General features: G+C 51.8%; 1 protein-coding gene across 14 annotated transcripts in view; it reads right to left on the bottom strand.

The window, feature by feature from the left end:
- Positions 1-8,706, bottom strand: part of SHANK2 (SH3 and multiple ankyrin repeat domains 2) — a 457,209-nt gene extending 448,503 nt beyond the window's left edge. For 10 of the 14 annotated variants that reach the window (XM_074336881.1, XM_074336889.1, XM_074336888.1 and 7 more), the window contains exon 1: positions 8,234-8,705. The gene's annotated coding sequence lies outside the window, so the exon portion shown is untranslated. Of the gene's footprint in view, positions 1-7,128; positions 7,856-8,233 lie in introns of those variants that run through there. The other 4 variants (XM_074336891.1, XM_074336890.1, XM_074336880.1 and 1 more) reach the window with 3 other exon arrangements.
- Between the last annotated feature and the right edge of the window lie 9,181 nt (positions 8,707-17,887).

Genomic DNA, 17,887 nt, shown 5'->3' on the forward strand with positions numbered 1-17,887 from the left:
ATATAGCATCATGTCATCTGCAAAGAGTGACAATTTAACTTCTTCATTCCCAATTCGGATGTCTTTTATTTCTTTCTCTTGCCTGATTACTCTGGCTAGGACTTCCAACACTATGTTGAAAATCAGAGATGATAGGGGACAGCCCTGTTTGGGGGCATAAATATTGATGAATGTTATGTCTTCTTGTTGTATAGTCCCCTTTATCATGATGAAATGCCCATCTTTGTCTCATTACCTTTTTTATCCTGAAGTCTGTTTCATCTGACATCAGTATGGCTACACCTGATTTTCTCTGGGTACCATTTGCTTGGAGTGTCAATTTCCACCCTTTCACTTTGAGTCTATGTTTGTCCTTGTAGCTGAGATGTGTCTCTTGGAGGCAGCATATAGTTAGGTTTAGTTTTTTAATCCAATCTGTTACTCTGTGCCTTTTTATTGGTGAGTTCAGTCCATTTACATTTAGGGTGAGTATTGATATGTGAGGATTTCCTGTCATTCTATCTTTAGTTTTCTGGTAAGACTGTGTCTCCATTGTTTCTTTGCCTTTTTGTTGTTGTCTATTATTTCTGTGTGGTGGTATTCTATGATTTTGGCCTCTGTTTCTTCTTTTATTACATTATATATTTCAGTTCTGGATTTTTTTTTTTTTGAGTGGTTACCATTAAGTTTATGCAAAAGAAAGTTTCATATTTAGATTATTCCATTTTCTTCAGCACGCTTACTTTCTCCATTCCCATATTCCGGTTCAGGCCTTTACTGTCCCCCCCTTTTAAGTTTTGGTTGCCACAAATTATCCCTATTTATGCTGGTTGAATAGCCTCCTTCAGTATTTCTTGTAGTGCAGCTCGTGTGTTAGAAAATTCCCTCAGCTTCTGTGTGTCTGGAAAGGTCTTTATTCCTCCTTCATATCTAAAGGATATCTTTGCTGGATATATTATTCTTGGCTCATAATTTCTCTTTCAGTAGTTTGAATATTTGGTTCCACTCCCTCCTGGCTTGTAGAGCTTCTGCTGAGAAATCTGATGATAAACTAATGGGCTTTCCTTTGTAGGTTGCCGTCTTCTTTTCCCTGGCTGCCTTGAGGATTCTTTCTTTGTCCTTGATTTTAGACAGCTTCAATACAATGTGCCTTGGAGAAGGCCTGTTGGGATTGAGGTAATTAGGTGTTCTATTTGCTTCTTGGATTCGAGGGTCCAGTTCTGTCCACAAATTTGGGAAGTTCTCATCGACAATTTGTTTGAATATATTCTCTGTTCCCTTCTCTCTTTCTTCTCCTTCTGGTATGCCCATTATTCTTATATTGCTCTTTCTGGTGGTGTCAGAAAGTTCTTGTAGCGTTCTTTCATTTCTTTTAAGTCTCAAGTCTCTTCTTTTATCCGTGTCATTTCCAGATTTCTATCTTCTATGTCACTGATTCTTTCCTCCATCTGGTCAACTATACTACCTAAGCTGGCTACTTCATTCTTCATTTCTTTTACTGAGTTCTTAATCTCCAGAAATTCTATTCGGCTCTTTTTTAAAATTTCAATCTCTTTGGTAAAATATTCATTTTGTTCTTCGATTGTGTTTCTGAGTTCATTAAACTAGCTGTCTGTGTTTTCTTGCATCTCGTTGAGATTTTTAAGAACTGCAATCTTGAATTCTCTGTCATTTAAGTCACATATTTCCATGTCTTTAAGTTCACTTTCTGGAGACTTTTCATTTTCATTCTGAGCTGTCTTGTTACCTTGGTTATTCATGGAAATTAATGATTTATTATATCTCTTCCCAGACATCTACAGGAGTGGGTTCTGCAACAGAGGTCTTTCTTTTGTTTTCCAGTAGGTGTTGGTAGAATGTTTTATTTTCTCTCCGACTACAGCCTTTTATTCTCTCACACTGTAGTTATGTTTTCTCTGCACTATTCTAACTTCTCACACAATGAGGGGGATCCCATGGAAGGTGGGCTTCTCCTCTGTGAGCAGGTCACCTGTGTCTCAGGGCACCACCTTCGTGAGGGGATGTGGAGAGCTTCTGAAGTTCCGAAGCTCTTCCAGCTCCAGATTCAGAGCCTGTGTGCTTCAGCAGCTCTGTTTACTCCTGCAGGGACCCACCCAGATAGCTGGGGCCGGGGTGGGGTGGGGTGTGAGAGGTGGCCCAGAGCAATGGCGGTGACCACCACCACAGCCAGTCCTGCTTCCACAGCTCGCTCCCATTTGCTGGAACTAGCTGGGCTGCGAGTCCATGTCTGCGGTCCACAGTTCTCAGAACTGCAAATATTCTGTTTTGATCTGACACTGCTACTATTCCGCTTCTAGCACCGGGCATGTGGGGGCGGGGCGAGCTCTGGGAGGGGAGGGAGGGGGCGGCTAGTCTCAGTGCCTAAGGCTTCTGTTCTCTGCTCGGCAGTGAGGACTTAAACCACCATTTTCAGCCTTCTTCCCTCAGTCTTTTCTCCGAGGTCTCTGCCATGAGCGTTGGGTTCAGCCGTGTTATATGCTGCCCCCTCAGCCCTGTGGGCCATAAACAGAGCCTTAGCAGTCCGACTTCTTCCATCTCCCGCAGCTGTGGTGGCTCCGGGATGCAGCGAGCTCGGAGCACTGAGCTAGGTCTGCGTCCTGCGCCCGCGTGGCTCTGTCTCCTCACTTCTCCTTTCCCTCATCCCCCGCTCGCGCGATTCACCCACCTTTAGGTGAATTCAGTAGTGGGCTTCTTCGTCTTGCCTGTCTGCTGTGCAGGGAGTCCTTTGTGGAGTTATAGTTGTTCTGTTTGTTATAAATTCCAGGGGATATTTCAAGATGCTTACCTCACGCCACCATTTTTATGACCTCCTGCTTCTAAAAGAGGCACTTCCAGTAACACTCCCTTTTCCCATTTCTAAAACTCGGAAATGTATTTCGTGTCTGAGCTTACCGCTTTCTCAATACAGAAGTAATGTTTCTAAATACTCAGCAACCTGAGGTCACAGGAAATTTTTTAAAAGTCAATTTATGTATATTTTCCTTGCAGAGGAATACATTGGGTGGGTTAATAAAAGACGTACAAGCGTGAAGACAAAATTCTCTGTGGCAGCAGCAGAATAAATTCGAGGAAGGAAAGGCACAGTGACCATCCCTTGACTCCCTCACGGGTTTGTCAAGGACAGGTGGATGCCAGGTCACCGAGTTACACTGCAGTGGATACAGCTCAAGATAGGGAACTGTTACTTTAAAATGCCAAAATCTGCCTCCCAGACGAGGTTCTACATCCTTTGCAAACATTTAAATCTATGAAGAACAGTTTTAGATGCTGACTTACGAACACATGAGAAATCCAGTACAACAGTCATTGTCAGAATCTGGGGTGGGGATGATGTCGTTCCTTGTGTAATTCTTTCAGCCTTGCTGGGTATTTGAACTTTTTATACAAAGACAGTGCAGGGAACTTTTCATAAAAACAACCCTTTTAGGGAGTTAAGAGGCAAACATTTGGGGAAGAAACTGGCCCCAGCCAGGAGCAGCCCCTGGGTGGATAATTATCTGCCCAATGGATGCCTCCGGGGGGTCTACCAAGTTAGGCCTTGTAAGTTCAGCAGCCCAGGACTACAGTCAAGTGTCCCGCCCACTGAAACCTTCAGCCTTTCTTGCTCCTAAACCGTCTGAGGGTGGAGTCCCTCTGGGAGGAGGATCCAGTACTGCTTCAGTCAGAATTTCTGGGGGGGGGGGGTGGCCAGGAGCCCCTCACCCCTAAGGACCATCAATGGAAATCTGTGTTGGCACTAGGAGCTCGTGGCCTAATTCAACCCGCACACACCTCACTGAGCCACACCCGAGAGTCCTGGGCAAACCACACAAGTTTTCAAACACTGTCCAACTCAGTCATCGGATGCCGGTCCTGCCCCTCCCACACTGACATCAGGCAGCCAATCAGGGGACCCTGCTCTTTCCTGCAGCTTCCCACACTCCCAGCAGCACTGTAGGCTTTTGGGACCTCAATCTCCCCAAAAGTGACAGGTGCCTCAGCTGGCCCATCCCTGACACATCCATCAAGAGTGATCCAGGTCTCTGTCCCTCAGCCCTGGGCAGGCTCTCGCTCAGCCTGGGCTCACCTTCCCCCACCATTAGGACAGGAAACCCCTTGCGTGGTAGGAAGGCTCATGCCAGAAGCATCCTTGTACCCCAAAGACAGACTCAACACCACTGGAGCCAATGCTGTTAACATTCATTTAGCCATTTCAAAAGTTCTTAACTCTGCTTTCAAAGAAAAGAAAAAAAGGTGTTTAACATCCAGAAGTCCGATCAGAAACTTTGGTTTCCCTTCACTGACGGGAGCGCTTTATCATACATTACACGTAACAAGAATTTTCTAACCGGATGAATCTTCGAGCGGCATGTGGTGAGGGGAATAAGGGCTAGGCTCCCTCCCAGGCTGCCTGGGTGCAACGCCAGCTGCCCCCTCACTAGCTGTGTGGCCCAGGGCACGTGGCTCCCCACTCTGAGCCTCAGGCTCCCCATCTGTAAAGTGGGAATGATAACCGCCCTCTCTCCCTGGGGGTTATAAGAACTGTTCACCTACAGCAAGAGTGCAGCCCAGCAGGGAAAACATAAGAGCACTGGCGTTTCCTTTGCAGCTGCTGTCACTACCGTGATTGTGTGATTGTCATTACCCAGCAGCTCTCTGCCCACCTAGGGAACTACGGAAACCATGTGAAGACCAGCAAAGGAATAATAGGACAACCTGACCTCTTCCAGGTGTCTTATATCCCCCCCACTTCCCCCAGGCTGGGTTAGGGACCCTCTCTGTGCCCGACAATACCCAGTGGTCACCTCTATCACAGCCCCTGTCCCACTGTGTGCTTCCTCCCCACAAGCCTGGAAGTCCCCGGCCACCTGTGGCCAGCTCCTGGCCTGGTGCCAGCAGCAGGCCCTCAGGTGACTTTCTGCTGAGGTCATTTGTATGCACCATGCAGCGAAAATCCGATGTACCCTAGATCACCTCTGACTGGCAGAGGGGCAGGCCTCTCATTTGGGTGTGTGGGTCAGGTGCAGTGCTGTGGTCACGAGGGTCACCCGGTCATAAGAGTCACCCAGCCGGGTGGGGGGCCTGCACCCAGTCAGTCCACAGTCTTTCAACAAGCACCTAAGTGAAAGGCTGGGGCTCCAAGATGGAAAAGGCCAGGCTTTGTCTGGGGAGCTTTCCTCCTCACCCTACGCCCCCCCCAAACCCCTTTCAGTCAGAGAGGATTCAGTACATTTGCCGGAGGTCACTTGGATGATACAAAGATCCTAACTGTCCCCTCCTTGGGGCTCCAGCCCTGACTGTCAGAGACTGTCAGGTATATTTCCACAGGCTTTTCCCCTTGGCTGCTCCCCTGAGGGGGGTCCCAGGGTCCAGACCCAACGGCCTGAGGGGAAGCTGGGCCTTCAGTTTACAAAGCAGGAGGCTGGGGTCCCAGGAAGAGCGTTCAGGGGTCAGAGCCTGGGGTCCAAATGGGAGCGTCACCTCCAGATATCTGTGGAGCAGGAGGCACCCTCTCGGCCCCCTAGGCAACTCCCACACTAAACCCCACTTTGGAAAAGTCCCCATTACTCCCCGGAGATGACAAGGACACCAGGGTCCCTATCATTAGGCCTCTGTTACCTATTTGGAAATAGAGCGGGTAAGATAAAGAATGATTTCCCTATGAAAATCGGGTTCACCAGCGATTTCCTGTACGCTGGCTAACTCCTGGCCTGGTTTGCTTAGTTCCAAGCTTCCCTCCCATCTTCTTGCCCATCGCTGATGAGATAAACGCAGGCTATCTTGGACCACCTTTATCTTCTTCCAGCTGGCTTCCTCACCCCCGACCCCCAACTCTCCAGGGTCCAGGCTCCTCCTAGGTTGCCCCCCCCCCCAGGTCTGGAGCAAGTCACCTGCTTCACCTGCATGCGGTGACCCCAGAGGCCAGGGGAGCGGGTGCCTGAACACAACAAGGAGCCCTTGCCAAAGAAATGAATGAGTGAAAACCTCCTGGAGACTCACCTGAAGATGAATTGTCCTTGGAACCGGGAGACAGAACCACCCCACCACAGCGGGAAGTCATTTGTGCAAAGCAGCCAGGCGCCCACCGAGACTGTCTTTATGGGCAAAATCGCCTTATTCATAAAGAGCTGCTTCAGACACTTGGAGGGTTAGGGTCTCCTTCCACGGGGCCCAAAGAAGCACAGGGGTCCACCCAATTCCTCCCTCTAGGAAAACCAGAAATCCCTCAGCATAATAATGGAACCCAGTTCCTTTAGAACACAGCTGCCCGGGAGCTCTCCATCCCGCCACAATGAAGACACCTAACTCCTATTAAGACAAGGGTCCTCTCCCCCGCTATGCCCCCCACCCCTGCAGGCCTCCAGAAGGATGCTGTGACTTCCTGGCTCCCACTTTTTAACCCCTTACTGTAGCCACATCAACGTCCCCCCTTAATAACCACCAAACGCAGGTGGACATAAAGCTCCAGACAGACGAAGTTTCAACTCTTTAATCCAAGGCAGCCAGCTTATCACCCACAGTGGTTTGAAAACTCAGGTCTCCAAAAGCAGGGGCTCTTCAGACTCCCACAGCCTCAGGGCGCCAGGCACAGGCAGGTGCCGGGCAGGTCTCACTAATTATTATTTAATGCAACTGCAGGACACTTGGGTCAAGGCTAAATCCAGGGGCTCTCCCAGCCACAGTCAGCAGGGCCTAGGGACACGGCCCAGGTGGAGATCAAACCCCATTCCCCGACAGAGGACTTTCGAAATTACCTCAGTTTCTTGGAGCTTAGTTTAATTAGCGGTTGACCTCATTAATTCGAACTTGAGTTTCAAACAAAAAGAGGTCACCACGCTATCCAATTTACTACCTCGAATTTCCACGTGGAAACCATTTATTTTCGGATGGCCTCTGAGGACCCCCAAGACCGTGCCCACAGCAGCGGGTCCCGAGGCCCCTAAGCATCGCGGCCTGAACTCCTACCTAAGGGGCCCAAGCGCTTTCTCATCCAGTCGCCCAAGGTCGGTTTAAAAGCTCGGTCGCGAAAGCCCATGGTCACCAGCACCGGCCTCGCCCCCTTTGGACGCCCTCAGCCCCAGGGAAACACGAACCTCGCCCGCGCGCCCGCCCTCCCATCCCGCGCAGAGGGGCGGCGCACAGACCCACCGTGAGGGCATTCGGAGCGGCCTGCGTCCTCCGGAGCCGGACCGCGAGGCCCCCCCGTCGGTGTCGCACCAGCTCGCGCGATCCAGCGGCCCCAGCTCAGGTGGCGAGTGCGCGGTGGGTGTCTCCAGGCGCGCTCCCCGAGCCCGGAGCCCCGGCCGCCCTGCGGAGGCGCCTGGGCCGGGCTGCGCGGGCGGAGCTGCCCGGCGGCCGGGAGGGATGCCCGGGCGAAAGTTGCCAGGGAAACTTGAGCAACTTGAGCGCACCGGTGCCAGCCTCCTGCATAATTCACGGGCGGCGGCGGCCGCCGCGGGACGCGGGGGCCGCTCACCTGCGCAGCCGGTCCCCCACCCCGGCTGGGGCGCGCGGCGGGCAGAGGTCGGACACCTGGCGGAGACTCTGAGTGACCCGGGAAACCCGGGTGCCCGACCCGCGACACAGGTGCCTACACCGATTGCGCCGGGATCGGCCTTCCGAAGCCCGCTGCTCCAGCCGCGCTCACCTGGATGGGGGCTTTGGGGACTGGTACCGGGCAGGAGCAGCAGGGTCTCCAGGGACCTTGAGACCGCTGGGCGGGTGTCCGCCCCCGGCGCGCCCCCTGGCGGTTCCGCTCCCGCACCTCCGCGGGGAACGCAAGCCCAGGTCACCCCACCGGCGGGCGGCGATCTAGAGCCAAAAGACCCTGGGCTGAGGGGGTGAAGGAAGGTAGGTCCACCTGCATTGCCCCAGGGGGAGGCGCAGAGCGCGCTAGGGGTGAGGGGTTTCACGCGCGAGGTGGACAAATGTGGTGCTCCTGCACGCTGAGCCCACGCCGCTTCAGAAGCATTTTACACCGGTCCCTAAACCAAAAGAAAACCGAGGCGGAGGGCGGGTTTCTACAAAGAAGCGACCCATACCCGGACACGCGGAACAGTCTTCCCAACCCCCATCCACAGATTCTGTGGGTCCAGGACTGCGTTTACCCGGTACTTCGTGCTCCCTGAGTCCAGACGCACCTAAAAAGCAGCTGCTTAGCAGGGTCCTGCGTCCGGGAGCCACCTACTGTCCTTCCTGTCCCGCGCGGGGTATCCCAGCCATCCCCGCCCCACGCCCCCGGCCGCCGCCTTACCTTATGCCAGGCCTCTGCCGGCTTTCGGCGAGTCGGGGCGTGTCGGAGCCCCTCGGGGAGCACCCGCGTCCGCGCGCACCTGGCTCGGCCGCGGGGACCCGAGCGGCGCCCAGCCACGCCGGGGCGCGGGAGCCACCGCCACCGCCGTTCAGGTGTCGGAGGTGGGGGGAAGGGGACGCCACGGCCCCGCCCCGCGCTGCTGCTGGGGGCCGGGGGCTCCTCTCTGGGGCAGCTCGGCTGTCCCTCCCCTTGGCCCGGCGCGGGCGGTTGGGACCGGCGAGAGTGGGGGAGGGGTCCTCTCGCCGCCCAAGGGCGAGGGCGGCCCAGGACCTGCGTGGGCTACCCGCGCAGATATCCCCCGCTCGAAGTCGTGGTCCCCGCCCCACCTGCCCCACCTGCTCCGGCCCGCGGCGGCGGCTCGCGCGCGGCGTGAGGGTCTGTTGTAGCAACCCGGCCCGCCAGCGCCCTGGCAGCCCCGCCCCGCCCCGCCCCCTCCTCCGCCCCGCCCCGCCCCGCCCCGCCCCCGCAGCGCGGCAGCCGCCCCCCTCCCCGGAAAAACCCAGCGGACCAGAAAGTCCCGTATTTTGTAAAGCCCGGTTTCTCTCCGCGATTATCCCGAACGCAGCCCGCTCCCGCCCCAGAGTATTTAACGTTAATAGGATTCGGAAATACAGAGGCCACTGCACGTCAGGAGGTTTGCAGAGCGCAGAGAAACTTTGTGCCTGGCTATGCGCTGCCATCTGCTCCCAAGCCACCTTCCACCTGGGCCTGGGCGCCCTCCATCCAGGGGTGCGCAGAACTGTGTCTTCCGAGCCAAGAAAAGATGGGGGGGGGGGACGATAAAAGCCAACCGCTTGGGTGAATCCAAGAGGCGAAACCCTCCGGAGACGCCCGGGAACGCTATCACATCCAGGACTCCGGGATCCCTAAGTTTGCCAAAGCCCAAGGGGGCTTGTCCTGAGCCCCTGGTCCCCCCGGCTCGGAGCTGAGACAGGCGAATGTACTCCTCCCAACCTGCACTTGAGCCTTCGACTAATACCTTTCTCAAGGCCCTAATACTTGACTGGTAACTGCACCCTGCAGGTGCTGTGACTGTCTGAGCGAGCTATGGAGGTTCCTGTGTCCTGAGCTGTCCAATATTCTGGCAGGAGACAGTATTTCCTGCCTCCAAGATCTCCGGTCTGACAGGGGTGGGGGGGACACCAGCGTCCAGGCTGTGATGTAAACAGCACGCTTCCAGCATAGGGAGCTTCCCTTCCGCAGACGAAACCCCAATCTGTGTCTCCCTATGAAGAAAAAAAATACATATATACACATGTATACATATAATATAAATATATGTAAATATATATACATATACACATACCATATGTAATATGGCATACAATGTTATATATATATATATATATATATATATATATATATATATATAATTTTAACACATATTTTACAACATATTTTAAGTTTAAGTCCATTTTAGGGGACATGCTTGAGAGATTTACATGGGCCAGTGACTTCCACATACCAAGGGCAAGGTTAAATATTTGCTCTAGATACTCTGTTTTTTTTTTCCTGCTTGCATAATTGTCCCACATTTCAAAGAAGTCTTTAAAAGCACTTGGGTAAAAAAAAACACACAAAAAAAACAAGTTGTGTTTGGGGCCTGAATATTCCAGAACACACACAGGGAGTAAATACTATAACTCCTTGAAAGCAGCTGCCAGATGCAAACTTCTTTCTCTTCTCTGCTTGCTTAAGCATGAGACTTAATGAAATATTTGTTGAATGAATAAAGGAGACAATCAATCAAATAATAATAAGCCTTAAAACAGTAAGAATGGAGCCCTGGCAGGATCTTGCAGGCATAATTCCTTTGACATGGAAGGCAGGGGATCTGCTGGGGGCGGGGCTGTCAGCAGAATGTTCTCTGGGTTTGTCAATGACAGATCCAAGGCGTGGCATGCAGGGGGTGGGGGAGGCCTTTACCTTCCCATAACATCCATCAGTCCCCCCATGACCCCAAATAAAGTGTGTCAGCTAAAGTGGTATGTTTGCCCTACAGTTGGAAGACAAGTCCCCAAGATATCACCCACCTCCAACCAGGTTCCCATCCCCCCTCCAAAACCCCTCCCCAGATTTCTAGAAACAGCCCTGAGGGTAGCGAAGGAGGCAGCTGGTCAGAATTCAGCCCCAAACACATTTCTGCTGTCCCCACAGAGGGCTCGACCGCCAAAGTCATTCTGCGGTCGTCCAGAAATACTTCCCTAGGAACCCAGGCCTCCGCCAGCCTGTCCACCCAGTGGACACCCCTCGGCCACCCCCTCCAGTCCCCTCTGATGTGTTTGAGGCCCACAACATCATCTGTACAGCCCCATCCTTTGGCATGGTAAGGATGGTATCCTGCTTACATCCCATTTTCTCTGTGTCCCTTTAGAGAGCGCCATCTCAACCCAAGCTGGCTAAGGAACATCCTTCAAGTTTAAAAACCTCTGTGAGAAACAGGATGGGAGACCAGGCAGCCATGCCTTTGCTCACTCCGTAATGCCCTGAGGTGTGTCAGCTTGGGGAGCACCTCCCCCCCCCCAGTCCCTGCTGGTGGGGTGGCCCCCGACATCATTTAAAGGACTTCTCTCAGCGATCTTCTTTCTGCGGGACCCAGAGCAGTCCATGTCCCGGAGCATCCAAAACTTGAGCTTAGGAAAAGGAGAATGCTTCTCTTGCTTCTCGATTTCAGGACTCCCTGGTTTTGCTTCTGTAACCTGCCTTTTGCTGCCCCACCCCACCCCCAACTGGCCTGATGACGTTTGAACGAGTTTACAGAAAGAGGCCGTTTTCCCTCTGATGAGCTTTTCTCTCTCCTGTAAAGCCCGAAGTACTCAGCCATCAGTCACGGCACTTACAGTCTGCCCACTGAGCACAGAGCATCTGGGAGTTCCCGGAAAGAGGAGCTATTTTACAGAGAACTAGAAACTGGGACATCATACTGTTAGGAGAGGCAAAACGTACCCAACTTCTCTGTCCTGGAAAAGCATTATATTCTGTGGCTTAGATGAACACACAGGCTCACGGCGTTGGGCAGCGGCCCTCGCCTGTCTGTCCCAAGGAGAGGTGTCTGGTTGGGGACCCTGGAGGCCAGCACTTCTTCAGAGAAGGGCTCGTAGGCTGCCCATGTGGAATGACCTAACCCATCTCTCCAGCTTACAGGTGGGAAACTGAGGCGCAAGGAGGGGTGGGACTTGCCCAAGGATATGAGGTCAGAGCCAGGTGTGCAGACGTAGCCAGGTAAAGACGGTACACAGGAGAAAGCAGGGAAAGACAGGGTTATACAGGTGTGCACAGGTAAATGGAGGTACAGGTAGGGACTCCAGCCAGCCAGGCGCCACGTTCTGCTGTCCCTGCCAGATCCTCCATCCTTTTGTGGTTCCTTCCTACATGTTTTCCACTACAGCAAGAGGTCTACTTGCCTCCTGGTCACCCCACATCAAATATTGGACAGTTCACCCATTTCTCCATCATTTCAGGCACAAGAGCTGGTGGTATAACTATCCCCGGACCTCACAAATCTCGCAGCTCCTGGGCAGATGGGCTCCCAAGTTGCCAGTCTGTTGCTTAACAAGGAGTTTTATTACCCTCCATTAATTTTCCATGAATTGATTTTCCCTGGATTGGTTTTACAAAGCCTCCTGGGACTCGTGCCTGAACATAAGGGTTGGGAGAGTGGAGGGCGAGTCTGCTCCTGCTGGAACCTGCCATATTCAGAGGGGCCAGTCGGGCTTTTCCTGCTGGGCAAGAGCCGGGTGGGGTGCCCTGCAGGACAGGCAGTGGAGGGGCAGAGGGGCTACGGCCTCTTCCCCTAGGCCGCCTCAGGAAGCGTCTTTCTTTCCCCTCAGGGACTTCTCCCAAGCTTGCGGTGCGTGTGCAGCCTAAGGCATGGAGGTGTCAGCGGCCCAGGGGCAGCTCCAGTCACTGAGGAAGCAGAGCTGGAAGGTTGGGAGCCACCAGACCCTGGTTTCTAAGCAGCGCCATCGGCCCTCCCTGGCTCACAGCAGCGACCTTGAGAAAATGCCTGGATGGGGGGGTGTCCCTCTCGGTGTCTCCCTTTCCCGGGCCCCTCACTCCTGCTTCCAAGGGTCAACTCTCAAATGCAGTAGCCTGCATCCAAGTCCTTACATCAGGCAAAGCTGTCGGGGAAACACAGATAAAGTCAACATTGCCTTGTGATTCTGTGTGACAGACGGAGATGAAGCCGGAATCTGGACAGTGGAGAGAGCCCTGGAGATGACGCAGAGGTCACAGGGAAGTCAAATGAGGGAGAGAGGGTTTAGCTGACATAAAACAATGCCAGCAACTTGGTATTATTACTGGAAAATGAAATACATCAGACGAGCCCATTATAACTGAGGAAAGAGTAAAGATAGGGAATATACGCGATCTGACAATTAAGTTCGCGAACTTGTTCCAACCATGTTGCTAACCTTTTTGATATCAGAGGGATTATTCATTATGAATTTGTACCAACTGGACAAACAGTTAACCAAGTTTACTATCTGGAAGTGCTGAAAAGGCTGCATGAAAAAGTTAGATGACATGAACTTTTCGCCAACAATTCATGGCTCTTGCATCACAACAATGCACCAGCTCACACGGCTCTGTCTGTGAGGGAGTTTTTAGCCAGGAAACAAATAACTATGTTGGAACATCCTCCCTACTCACCTGATCTGGCCCCCAATGACTTCTTTCTTTACCCAAAGATAAAGGAAATATTGAAAGGAAGACATTTTGATGACATTCAGGACATCAAGGGTAATACGATGACAGCTCTGATGGCCATTCCAGAAAAAGAGTTCCAGAATTGCTTTGAAGGGTGGACTAGGCGCTGGCGTCGGTGCATAGCTTCCCAAGGGGAGTCCTTGGAAGGTGACCGTAGTGATAGTCAGCAGTGAGGTGTGTAGCACTTTTTCTAGGATGAGTTCGCAAACTTCATTGTCCGACCTCTGTAATCTGGCGTCATTTTAACCAAGCTGCTAACATCATGAACATTACGAAGGCTGAGGCATGAGGGAAGACTGTCCTTTCCTAACTGTCTGGGAACCTAAACTTTTTTGAATGTTTCAGTCCTGGTTAATGCCTGGATAGACGCTGGACCTCCAGGTATCCCTCTAATTACCCCTGAAGGACATATGTGACAGCCACCAAACATCCACCATCCAGAGTGCAGTATAATTCCACTGTATGAGGTTGAAACATGAGCGCAAACGGCCAGTGGCATTGGAAGCTGGCACTCGGAGGGAGCGCTGGGAAACCTCTAGACGCTGGGAACGTTCTGTGTCTTGATCCGGGGGCTGCTTACCTGGTGTGTTCACTTTGGGAAAATTTGTTGAGCGGTGCACTTGTGATTTATGTGTTTTCTATAGAGAGGCTCATCTTCAATAAAAAATTGATGTTAGAATAGCAAGGAAAACCTTCAGAAACAAGACAAGTGAAAGCCCTGACATGAAATACACCACAAAGCTACGATAATTATCAGGAATAGACTGAGAGCCATGGACCCGACAGATGTACAGCCAGCCTGACATGGGCTGCACACGCGCTCCAACCACAACAGCCATCTCCTGGGGGCTCAGCACAGCAGAGGGCTCTTTCCCCCACATCGTCCATTCCCACCCACCACACCTCTCTGACGGCTGGTCATTCATCCTTTACATCGAAGCTAAAATATGGTCTTCTAGTACGGTATGTGCCTCTAGACGACCTTGGGTCTCTCCCTCCAATGACCAAATGTGAACTCCCCATGGTCACCTGAACCCGTAGCTCTTACCCAGAACCTGGCATGTGGCCCCTAGTCAGTGTGCTTCTAGTGAAGGGAGAGCGGGAGGGAGGGGGAGGGATTTAGTCCATCATAAATGTGCTTTCAAAAATGTATAAAAAAGGACTATTCACTAAATGGTTTTGTAACACAGGCCTAGCAACTTTTGAAAATTACAGCTAAATCCTAACCCACTTCTCATCACAAAATAAATTATAAAGATTTAATTATTAAATGCAAACTAATAAAAGATTAAAGAAAAGCCATCAACGATTAGCCTCATAATGTTTGGGTGAGGACGCCTGGAAGGCCTTTGGAAACGCGTCAGAAATTCGAGAGGGAAAGCTGAGGTCTAACCACGTGTGGATTGGAACCTCATATGACAACGAAAAAACCCGAAATCAAGCTAAACGAAGAGAGAGGCCAGAGAACACATTAAACAGTTAATACACAGTCTAAATATATAAAGAATCTTTACCAAGTAAATATCTATTCAGAAAGTAATAAAAACCATCAAAAACCCTAACCAAAAAAGGGACAAGTGACAGAAAAGGAAAAGTTATTTAAAAATAGTAAAAAGTGCTAAGTCTTTTCAACAAGTGGTACTGGAATAAATGAATATCCATATGAGAAAAAAGGAACCTCACACCTTTTAAAAACTATCTCACAACGGGTCATACATCAATTTAAAAGACAAAAATTATAGAACTTTTAGAGGACAACATAGGAGAAAATATTTTTGGTCTTGAGTTAGGCAGAGTTCTTATGACAACAAAAGCATGAACCCTAAAAGAAAATGGATTAAATTGTACCTCATCAAAGTTTAAGACTCTGGCTCTTTGAAAGACACACTATACAGAGAATGAAAAGACAAGACACACACTGGGAGAAAATGCTTGCAAATCTCATATCTGACAAAGGACTCGCATCCAGAATACTCAAAACTCAGCAATAATAAAACAAGCAGCTCAGTGAAAACATGGGCACAAGATTTGGGCAGTCTCTCCACCAAAGAAGATACACAGAAGGCAAATGGGCCGACATCACCAAGCACCAGAGAAACGCAAATTAAGCTCCACACCTGTTGGAATGACTAGAAAGAAGAAAGTGCTGGAGAGGATGGGAGCACCTGGAACACCCCTACGTCCTGGTGACAACGTAAAGGGACAGAGCCAAGTTGGAAAACAGTGTGGCAGTTCCTCACGAAATTAGCCTGTAATTAAGACCATGTTCGACTCGGGTATTTAGCCAAAAGAAATGGAAAACGTATGTTCACACTAAAACCTGCGATGAATGTTTGTGGCCACTGCAGAGCCCTCAGCCAGGGACCCGGAGGTGTCCAGGACGCCAGCACCTCACTCCTCCAAGCCCCTCACCTCTTCCTTCTCCTGTCTTGCAGCCAACATGTCCTCCCATCCCCAGCAGGTGCCTGCAAGCTGTCCTTCCATCTGCCACTTGTTCTGAATGTCCTGGAACCCCTGTCCCCTACTTGCCTCATCCACGCCTCCAGAGGGCTGGGCCAGCCCCAGTGGAATTGCCCCCTGCCGGCCCCCACCCCTCCTGGGTCACCTCCAAGCTCCTCTGAGGTCCTTCTCACTCTGTCTCTGTCCTCAGCCCTTCTCAAGAGTGGCTGCCACGTCCCCTCCCTTCAGACCTCCTTCCTGCTGCTCCCGCTCCTGCCTCTGGTCTCTCCCACCAGGTGGGACGGGCCCCTCCATCCACGGGGACACTTGCTCTCCTGCCACTGGGCTGGACCTCCTGGGGGAACGGTGTTCCCTACCCCCCATAACTCACATCAACACGTGGTCAGTGAGTGCTGGCGCCCACGTCCAGCTATGGGTTTGCAAACAGGCTCCCCGAACACAAAGGACAAGGAAGGGATGGAAGGAAGAGGCGGGCCACTCCAGGTGGGAGGTGGCCCTCCAAGTGGGAAGCAGGGGAACTGATGAGGCCTGTCTTGGTGGCCACACGACGAGGACATCTGCGCCCCTCCTGCCAAAGCTCACAAGTGTATATGGAAGCCCAAACAGACTTCTGTCATGTACACCTTCCAGAAGGTCTCAACACCACCTTATTCTCTGAAGTCTGTGTCCTTGAAACAGCTCCCACTGTGGGGCAGAGCACACAGTCCAAGGGGGCAGGGAGGGGCCCCCACTGCCCGGGGTCAGCTCACAGGCCAGCTCCAGGGTCAGCCGGTGAGCTCCTCGAGGGCGACCTCCTCCAACCCCGGGTCTCTGAATGATCTAACGTAAGAACCATGGCTGAGCTGCTCGGGGACCACAGCGTGCCAGGCGCTGTGGAGGACACGGGGTGGGGGTGGGGGTGGGGGTGGGGGGAGTCGGACACACGTTCTGCGTGAACAGTTCAGAATAGCCACGCGCCTAACAATCTCACTGGTACAAATGCATGGGGTTGGTTTTTGTGCGAAGAATCAACTCCTAGTCATCTACTGCTCTGGAGGTAAGAGTTTTTAAAAGAGTAAAAATTTTAAACTTTAAGTTAGTGGTCGATAGAGCAATGAGCCGGCCTCCTGCAGCTGCCTGGAAAGCAGGTGGGGCCGTCCGGGGCTGTCCCTTCAGAAAAGGCCTTCTTCATTTGCCCTCCCACGTCAGAGTTAAGGAAATTGATTCTCGATGGAATGGGTACATAAAAGCCAGCAGGAAATGTCAGGCGGTAAATTATTTCACTTTCTCTGACAAGAGACTGAATGCCTTCTCCGCTGACAGCCTGGAGTAGAGGGTTCAATGATTTGATGTTTAAATGAAATGTTTCATGAAAGCAAATTGATTTTTTTTTATGCTAGTAAAATGTCTCCCTACACTTCTTGCGGATGTGTCTGCTGCGCGGCACGGCCTCTGCCCTGACTGGATGTCCTGTGTACTCAGGACGCCCCGTTTTCACGTTTCAGGAACGGCGGGCTTCCTCCTCGGCCGCTTGCTCCTCACTGTATGTTTCCTTCTCACCCTCAGCAAGTGGTTCCTGTCCTCCATCAATGAGCCTTCCCACCAAGATTCTGTCTGAAAGACAGTGTCGTTACTGTGTCCACCATTACAGCAAACACCCCTTTCACTATTTGCTGGACAAAAGACCAAAAGTCACGTGGTGCCTCTGTGGAGGCGTGTGGCCCACCCATGGCCACCGGGGCACAGCCCTGGGGCGCTCCAGTCAGCCTCACCCAGGAACTCACTGGCTGGACCACCGGGGAGCACACTGGGCTGGCGTGGACACTGCAGTGGGGTCGCTTGTTGGCTGGAGGCTGAGCAGGAAGGGCTAATGGTTTCCCTGACCCTACGAGCTGGGTGCCTGAGAACAAAAAACGGTGGCTCAGCTCAACCCTCGGCCCACCCACGTCTCCCCTCCTCCATTAGCAATGATGAACACCCTTCCTAAACGAGTCTTTGTGGTCTAGACCCTGGCACTGAAGGTTAATTGGCCCAGTAATAACTTAATTACGGACTGTACATTACGAAGAATTATAACCAGTGCGTCTGCCTTAGTGCTTCCTCCTCAGCTTCTCTCACATGTTCCCTAAGTGCCTTTCAAAGCCAAGACTGCAGAGGCTCTCCATCAGGAGCTATCCAGGCCGAGAGATGACCACATTTTGCCGCTGGGAAAGGCACGAGGGAAAAAGGAGCCGTGAACCTTAATACAGACAAAATAAAGATGCAAAGACAATTGGGGGGGGGGCTATGCAAACAATTATTTTAATAACAACTAAATATAGATCGCTTCCCTACCTGGATTGTTTTTTAACATGATGTTTTAATTCTATAATGAGAGCTTGGAAAGCTTCATAGACTTGTGTGGGTATGTGTTCCTGCTGCCACATGTGTTGCTAAAATAGCAAA

This window comes from Rhinolophus sinicus, linkage group LG06 (assembly GCF_036562045.2).
Source record: "Rhinolophus sinicus isolate RSC01 linkage group LG06, ASM3656204v1, whole genome shotgun sequence".
In the NCBI taxonomy this organism is placed as follows: Eukaryota; Metazoa; Chordata; class Mammalia; order Chiroptera; family Rhinolophidae; genus Rhinolophus; species Rhinolophus sinicus.